The sequence below is a fragment of the Oryza glaberrima genome, chromosome 10 (genome assembly GCF_000147395.1).
Source record: "Oryza glaberrima chromosome 10, OglaRS2, whole genome shotgun sequence".
In the NCBI taxonomy this organism is placed as follows: Eukaryota; Viridiplantae; Streptophyta; class Magnoliopsida; order Poales; family Poaceae; genus Oryza; species Oryza glaberrima.
The window spans coordinates 1,966,861-1,975,986 of record NC_068335.1 but is presented as its reverse complement, the minus strand read 5'-3'; positions in this window follow the sequence as shown (position 1 = coordinate 1,975,986).

Sequence of the window (9,126 nt, the reverse complement as noted above, 5' to 3'; positions counted from 1 at the left end):
CCAAAACGATAACTTAATTTAATCTAAATAACTAAATAATGCAAGTGATGACTAGATCCACTGAATGTCCGTATCTACTCCCCTTGGGCACTAGGACGTGCCCACATTACCTTCTAGTATAAAAAAGTATGTTGGTTACCATAAAATTGGCGATTTTGCTTGTGGTGGTTCTCCTTTTGCTGTAAAGGTTAAGGATTCCGGAACTGAAAATCCTAATAAGCTTTCACTACATTCGCACGCAAAATTCTTAAATTGGTCCAACCAAAACGGTGACTTAATTTAATAAAAACAATGCAAGCGAAGACTACATCCACTAAGCACTACTTCCTCCGTCCCAAAAAGAATCAATCTAGGATAGCATGTGACCTATCCTATGTTAATGAATCTGGACAAAGGCTTGTATAGATTCATTGTCCTAGGATATGTCAGATTCATTGTTCTAGGATAAGTTATTCTAGGTTGAGGTTTTTTGGGACGGATGGAGTACTACGGAACAATATATACATAGAGACTGACTCATAAGTGCCGATTCATTTAAAACCAACACCTATATATTAACTATTTCTCACCTTCACAGGATGGGAAAAAAAACCAGTACCTTTGAACACCTTCACGGGATTGGAAAAAAAAAAGAAACCAACACCTTTGAGAAAGTTTAGGTGGTAGTTCTAAATAAAAACCGGTACCTATAGTATTAGTACCGGCTTTTTTTAAAAGAACCGGTACCTATACTTATATAATAGGTGCTTGAGCCGATCAAACCGAGCCCATCCTTTTAACCCCCCCCCCCCCCACCGAGTTACCATCCACATCCGGTCTGCCTTATCCTCTCCCACTAGCGCCTCCTCCTCTCCGCCCCACCTCCTCGAGGGGGTGCTGATCCACGACTAGTCGCGCGTGGCTGCATGCGCGTAGTCAGCTGCCCCCTCTGTCCTCTCCTCCTATACGTCTATGTACATACGTATGTATATAATTTATGTAAGTATGTATATATATATATATATATGTATATGCATGTATATATATATGTATATACATATATGTATATATGTATGTGTATATATATATGTGTGTATGTGTGTTTTTTTTAGAACACGCAGGGGATCGGCGTATCATTTCATTAAGGTAGAGAAGAAAAAGTGTGCGGTGTTAGAGAAAGTCTCCGACACCCGCACACTAAGGGTACAACAGAACACCACACACCCAAAGGAAAAAAGCACAAACTAGTGCATTAGCAGCACAGTCCTAGTAAAGAGATCACGTAGCCTAGCAGCTCCTCCTAGGCACCAAAGAGCGCCCTCATTAGTGATGGCTCGGAGGACATCTGCCAAGCATGGGGTAGCGCCATTAAACACACAGTTATTCTTGTGCTTCCAAATTTCCCAAGCGACCAAGATGATTAAAGAGATTAGCCCTTTCTTCTCATTAATAGGTAAACCCCTTACTGTTCTTGACCACCAATTGGCAAACCTAGCAGTAACCTGGGTTGGACAGCTAGAGTAACCAAGCCATTGTAGGACCAAACACCAAACTTGTCGAGAAAACACGCAAGTGACTAGGATGTGATTAATAGTTTCCTCAGCTTGATCACATAATGGACATGCAGGCGAGTGTTGAAGTCCTCGCTTGTCCAACCGGTCTGCTGTCCAACAACAGTTATTAATCGCCAACCATATAAACAATTTGCATTTCAAAGGCGCCCAACTCTTCCAAATTCTTCTCCAAGGTGCAAACCTTACCGTCCCAACAAAGATGGCCTCATATGCAGATTTAGAAGTATAAATAACTGAGTTTGAGAGCTTCCAAACATGCTGATCTGGAATTCCAACTTGTAAGATCACCCCTTCGACCAAGTCCCAAATCTGAAGAAACTCCACAAGAACCTGAACCGTCAATGGTCCGTTAATATCTGTTACCTATTTTTTGTTGTCCAAGGCTTGCACCACCGTACACCGCCTGACAGTCTTCTTGGCTATCAACTTAGTCAGATTAGGAGCTATCTCACTAACAGTTTTCCTCTTCCAGCCATCTATTCGTCCAAAACAAGGTGGATTGTCCATCTCCTATGCAAGTCTTTACCGCTATACTAAATAACTCGCGAGAAACACAAGGCACCTGGAGTGGTAGACCGTGCCATGCCCGAGCGCTGTCAGTCTTCTGTAACCAGAGCCAACGTATTCAGAGCGACCAACTCACGTACTCCAAATTAAGCACTCCCAAACCCCCATACTCAATGGGTCGATAAACCTTATTCCAAGTGACCAGACAATTACCTCCATTTGCTTTTTCCTGCCTTGCCCATAAGAAGCCTCTTCTTCTCTTGTCAATGGAGTTGATCACCCATTTTGGAAGTTCCATAGAGATCATGAGATAGATTGGTATAGCTGAAAGAACTGCTTTCACAGTTATTAGGCGACCCGCCCTGTTCATTAGCGAGGCCTTCCACGAAGGGAGCTCATCCGCCACTCTATCAATGAGAGCTAAAAAATCAGCTTTAGAAGGCTTCTTTACATTCAGCGGGAGGCCCAAATAAGAGCAAGGAAACTCATTCACTTCACAAGGCAAAGTATTAGAGATTACTTGTAGTTCTTCATTAGAACGTCTAATAGGAATGAGTGAGCTCTTCTGCATATTTGTAACCAGGCCCGAAGCATGACCAAAGAATCCAATAAATGCTTGATAACCGACAAGTCATTAATTGTGGGTCTAGAGAATAAGACGACATCATCTGCATAAAAAGAACAGCGTTGTTGTGTCTGTCGGATCGCAAGGGGCTGCAGCCATCCCTCATTACTTGCTTGGCACACCAGTGAGTTTAAAACATCCATGACCAAAACAAAAGGCATTGGAGATGATGGGTCTCGCCACCGAAGTCCACACCTATGATAAACCACCTCTCCTGGTATCCCATTAACCAGAACCCTGTTGGCGGCTATTAAGTGCTAATTTTATACCGCCAACATCTGCATAAAACTCAGATAATAAAACATCAAACATAGTGATAGGACCTATTTCTAACATATTCTACAAGTGTTGGCGTTTATTTGATGCAGGTCATAAACCACCAAAGTTGGGAGGAAAATCAGACTACAGTGAAGTAAGAATGTATCCATACAAGAATTGGGCTTTAGATTTCACCAAAATACCAGAGAATCAGCCCAAAATTTCAAGAAATAGATAAGGCAGAACATGAGGAGTCCACAGGCCAAATTTGAGGGCCAGATGGGCCAGCCCAGGTTCGGCCAAACACCGTTGGATGTGGGGTTTGGCAGGGACGCTCCAGATCTCCTCCTGATGGCGGTTGCGGGGCATTTCAGACATTTCACATTGATTCCAACCATCATACCTGCCTATATAAGGACATCACTTCACTCACTTCAATACACACTTCCAAGCTTGAGCTGAAATATAAGAGGTTCTATTGTACTATTTTGTATACTAGAATTAGGAAGAGAGTAGAGTAGAAGTCGGAGGAATTCTGGAGTTGTCGGTAATCCTCTCATGTTTCTTTTATTCTGTTAATTACTCTGTTTTTAATAGAAAAATCTTTCTGAGTAATTTAGATTTACTTGTGAGAATTACCTCTTGGTTAGTTCCTAATCACCTTATGGGATTATTATTCACTATAATCAACTAAAATATAGTGATTACTTTAGTGAGTTATAAACACTAGAGTAGTTATTAATTGCTTAGACGTGGTGTTTAGGTAATTAGTATCCAGTAATTGCTGCACATCTCACAGTACGTTTGAGGTGGGTGTAGAGGTGATGACAGCCCTCAAGAGCACTTAAGTCCTCCCTGCCCGGGTAAGCAGTAGAGCGACATCTGGGAATAGTGGGCTGCCAGTGCCTGAAGTATCACGTTAGGATTAAAATTAAGCTTTCCCTAGACACTGTTTCTCACTAGGAAATCCTCTCTATCCTTTGCCCACCATAGCTTGGTGTCCTTGGGTGAACCTTACAAGGAAATATCACCCGTTCCCTGTGGAAATCGATACCTGAGAATACTCCCGGGTGAAGTGCTGCATTGGTATCTTCCGTGCGCTTGCGGATTCTATCTGTGACGTTAAGAAATACCAACAAGCCTGAGTAGAAGAAGTAGCAAGAATCATGCTAAGGAGGTTGCACCATCGGTGACCAAAACCCAACTGTTGCAATACCTCTAGAAGAAAAGGCCAGGACACTGAATCAAACGCCTTTGAGATATCCAGCTTGAGAAGAACATGAGGTTCTTTTTTTGCGTGCAAACATTTAGCCCTCTGTTGCACTAGGAAGAAATTATCATGAATACTTCTTCCTTTGATGAAGGCACTCTGATTAGTTGAAACCATGCAAGGCAGGAGAGGAGCAAGCCGATTGGCTAAAATCTTCGTGACCAATTTCGCAAAGCTATGAATAAGGCTTATTGGGCGAAAATCTTTAACTCGGCATGCGTCCACCTTTTTGGGCAGAAAGGTTATGAAAGCTGAATTTAACAACTTAAATTTTGAGACCTGCCCCTGCTGAATTGCAGCAAGAGCTGATAGTATGTCACTTTTGATAATCTCCCAACAAGACTTATAAAAGTGACTTGTAAACCCATCCAGTCCCGGAGCCTTTTCAGAAGGCAAGGCTTTGATCAGATTTGGAATTTTGCATCAGATTCAGAGAAGGAAGAAGATTGAAGCGGATTTGGTGTTGAATCGAGTTGGATTTGGAGTCGGACTGCGCATCGGCTGGATACCGTATCGGCTAAAAATAGAGTATGAATCGATCAAGGTTGATGAGGCTGATGGCTGATACAACCGATATGGTATAATTTGGACTTGACATGGGCCTAGATCGGGATAAATATCATTGTCAATTAGAGATAAAGCTCATTTCAGGCAATTGTGTCTATTAATTAGGTTAGTTATAGATTTGGCAAGGGACTGCCGTACATGGTCTTGTTTGTATATTATCTTTAGAAAGGTTTGAGTCGTGTCCATAATGGATTAAGTTTGCACTCGAGGTGTAAATATAAACCCCATAGCTCTGTAATACGGGAGGAACAATCCAATACAACTTCGGCGCATCGCCACCCTTTTACTTTTTCTTGTTTTCGGTGAGTTCTCTTCATAAGAGGTAACCCATCTCGATAGCCTGTGCTATCGGGGCTATTATGTCGTTATAGATATTTTAGTTCTTGTATCATATGACCATTGCTATCATATGTCTCTGTTAATCTAATCTTAGCATATCGATTTAGCTCTATCGGTTATCTCTCGATTTAGGGTTTCTGCCGGTATCGGCTAAATCAACTTGCTAGATTAAATTAACTTAGGCATCTACCACTCTGAAAATCAGTCAAGGGCTTGATTATCTAGATATTATGTTTATTTTCATACTTAGTGCTGCATCAGTTAAGTTTGACCTACTAAGTCGTACTTAGAACCATAATCTCTAGCCTGCTTGTTGATTGCCAATAGGGGTTACATCGGGGTTTCAGCCGATCTTATCTAATTGCATGTTTCTTTACTTGTTTCATATATATTTGTCATCTATATAGACAGATCACCTAATAGTAATATATCAAGTTTAGGTTATATCGGCTGGGCTATCAATTTGACTATTGATCTCTACTTGATATATTATTATAGATTGATTTGCCAATATAGATTTGTACTAGAGTATTAGCTGGTACGTTATTTTTATCTATCTTTTCTGTTCTAAAAGATATTCCATCGGCTATTTTCATAATATTGTCTTAAACTTCTTTATCAACATTAATAGACAGTATTACGGCCGATGAGGCATGTTTAGGGCTTTATATTCCTTAATATATCCAGTCCATAGCCGATTTGGTCTAACTTCATCGGCTGAGACCACCAATGATACGCTATTGGCCTATCAGCCGATCGGCTATCGACTGACCAACTCTATTTGTTGTTTCCTTGCTGGTTGCAGGATCAAACCAGCTGGCACGCCCTTAGCACACTCGAGGCAAGCCTTGGACCTGCACTGGAGTTAAGCAAATCTCCCAGGCCGCCGTGTTTTGCATCAACAATATGACACCCATATGGGGCACCATAGTGTGAAATACAGAAGTTCACTCAAATTTTTCAAAATTGTCAAATTGTGAGTATATACCTAGGTATAAGAATTTGTTTCATACCTATATGTAGCATCAAAACAACTCAAATTCAACTTTATTTCACAATCCATTATTACATACCTAACTAATTATATGTTTAGATGTTATATACCTAGGATCAAAATCTAACAAAAACATGTTCAAATTCAGTTCAAACTTGTTTTGAACTAGTTAGTAAAGTAGTTAATGTTAATACCTAAACATTTAATAAAATTTCATACTCATTTGAATTGGGTATATACTCAATTTGAATCATGGAGCCCGGGTACCATGGAGTACCAAACAAATTTACACTTTTGATGCATAAAAAAATTATATACACATGTACAAACTTTGTACATATACATATACAAACTTTATAAGTATACGTATAAAGTTTATATTTATAGGTATGATATATGAAGGCATGAATAAATTTTTTTTTCATATATATACATATGTGTGTAAAATTATACATATAAACTTTGTAGATATACGTATAAAGTTTATACTACGTTATAAAGTTTATACATATGTAGTATAAACTTTATACGTATATATACCAAGTTTGTCCGTACACATATGAAGCCCTATATATGTATCTAGCCCATACATTCACATAAATAGAAAAAGGGCTAAGCCCACCACCATCACCACCACGTGATGAGAAAGAAGAGAAATGGGCCAAGCACATGTATCCACCGTTTTTGTCCAAAAAAAGAATTAGCCCATTATCCTTTTCACTCCTCCTCTCCCACCACCCCTCCTCTGATGTGCCTTCTCGAAGCATTTAGGCCTCCGTTGTTAATTTTGATAATTAATGATAAGCACTAAGTGTGGATTAACTATTTTTTTTAGTTATACATTTTTTAGATAGGACCACATGATGTGCACGCCATGGATGATCACCAAGGATTAAAATTGATGCCGCAAAGCAAAAGGAATAAAGACGGAAAAACTAGCGGTTTTATTTTAATTGATTCAGGTGTTGGGCGATCAAATTTTGCTAGACTTATTTATAGCTTTGCCGTACTATCAAGAGGAGTAATGACCTAAACAAAGAAATTATCAAAATGCCATATTAGGTCATTGGCATTTGGACTTGGTTTAACTATTTTTATTCATGCATCCACTGACCATGGCCAGTTTGACTGAAGGCCCCATGCTGGTCTAACCGGCGTGTGCTGGCCAGTCCGACCAGGCCAGGCTCGGTCTGACCGGGCCCCCTCTGAACCAGTTGGACGCCCTTGGCTTGACGATCCAGAGCCGCTAGAGCCGAGGTCGGTCTGACCGAGCCCCAGGCGGTCTGACCAAGCCTCTTGTGGTCTGACCGGCTGGCCTATGGTGGTTAGACCGTGCTCCTTGTTGCCTGCACATTAAATGCCCTGTAGCAGCTAGTTTTCTAGCCGTTACACCGATGGGCGGTCTGACTGGCCACCCTATGGCGGTCTGATCGGCAGGCAACAAAGGTTGAGGACTTTGACCCCAACGGCTAGTTTTTGTGGATTGGGGTATAAATACACCCCCATCAGTAGCAAGGGGACTCTCTTGGCACTTGCTTCATTTGCATACAAACTTTCCATCTACTCACACACTCTCTTGAGCTTGTGTTCATCCATTCGGTGTGTTTGAGAGTTGATTGAGCCAAGAATAAAGTGCATTGCTTTATTGTAGAGCTAGTGTGGCACTTGATCATTTCCGAGACGGGTCATTGTTTGTTACCCTTGAAGGTTGCCGCCGCCTAGACATCTTGTCGAGGTGTTTCCCAGTGACCTCTCCAAGGAGATTGTGGAGAAGGCTCAGTGCCGGTTTGTGAGTGGTTTGGAGTTCACCACCTTCGAAGTGAAGGAAGAACTACCTTAGTGATCAAGGCTTGGGTAGTCCACTTCATGGGTCGGCTCCCACCTTGCCCACCCCTTAACGAAGGGGGCTTGCAGTGGCTTCGTTGTTTTGAGTGGTGAAGTTGGGCTTGCCTCAACTGGGATTAGAAAACCGGCGAGTTTCTAAACCTCGGGTGAAAATTTTCTTGTTTCTTGTCACATTTACTTATTACATTTACTTTTGTACAATTTACATTCATAGAGACATACTTGAGCCCTTATCACCTTAGGATTGCAAAACATAACTTAGTTGCTTAGTTAGTCTTATCCTTCACCAAGCCTAGCAACTTAGGTTAATTTTAATTAGGTGGTATTTGTTTTTAATATCGTCTATTCATCCCCCCTCAAGTCGACATCTCGATCCTACACTCCTCCCCCTCCCCTCCCACCGCGCCTCCTCTCCTCCTCGCCCCTCCTCCTCTCCGCCCCTCCCCACCAGGCGTTCAGGGGTGGCTGAATCCAGCGCCACCCCCTCCGGCTCTAGCCCCGGTCGCCTCCCCCACCTCACCGGAGACGAGAGGGAGGGGGACCGGGACGAGATGGCGCAAGCGGCGCAGCGTGTGGCTAGATCTTCCTTGGCGCGGCACGGCAGCGGCTGCCTCATCCTCTCCCCAGCATAGTGTGGCGTATGTGTGATTTATGATTCAATTTATGTGATTTAATTTCTTTGATTTGTGGTGCTGTGTGATTTGTGCAGCGGATGGATGTGGGATGGAATTTCTTTGATTTGTGGTGTTGTGTGATTTGTGTGGCGGATGGATGTGGGATGGATGGTTGGTGATATGTGGATGTGGGATGGGGAGTTGCTCGATGCATCGAGATAGATTTTTTTTTTTCATTCCTGAAACCTCAAACGTGTCGGTTCATAAACCGGCACCTTTGAGTCCTCCTCAAAGGTGCCATATGTGGGGGGCCGGTTGGGAAATCCGGTACCCATGGGAGTTTCTCAACCGGCACCGATCCATATCTCTTCTTTCTATAAAGCTAATGCCCATTAAGCACCTAAAACTCAACATGCAAGCATAGTATTTATTAGCACTCCTAAAATCAACATGCAACCATGCAACATCAACCCACTAAGCACACAAAACTCAACATGCAAGCATATAGTAATTATATCTATAATTTATTTCATTCTAAAACTAAACATACACAT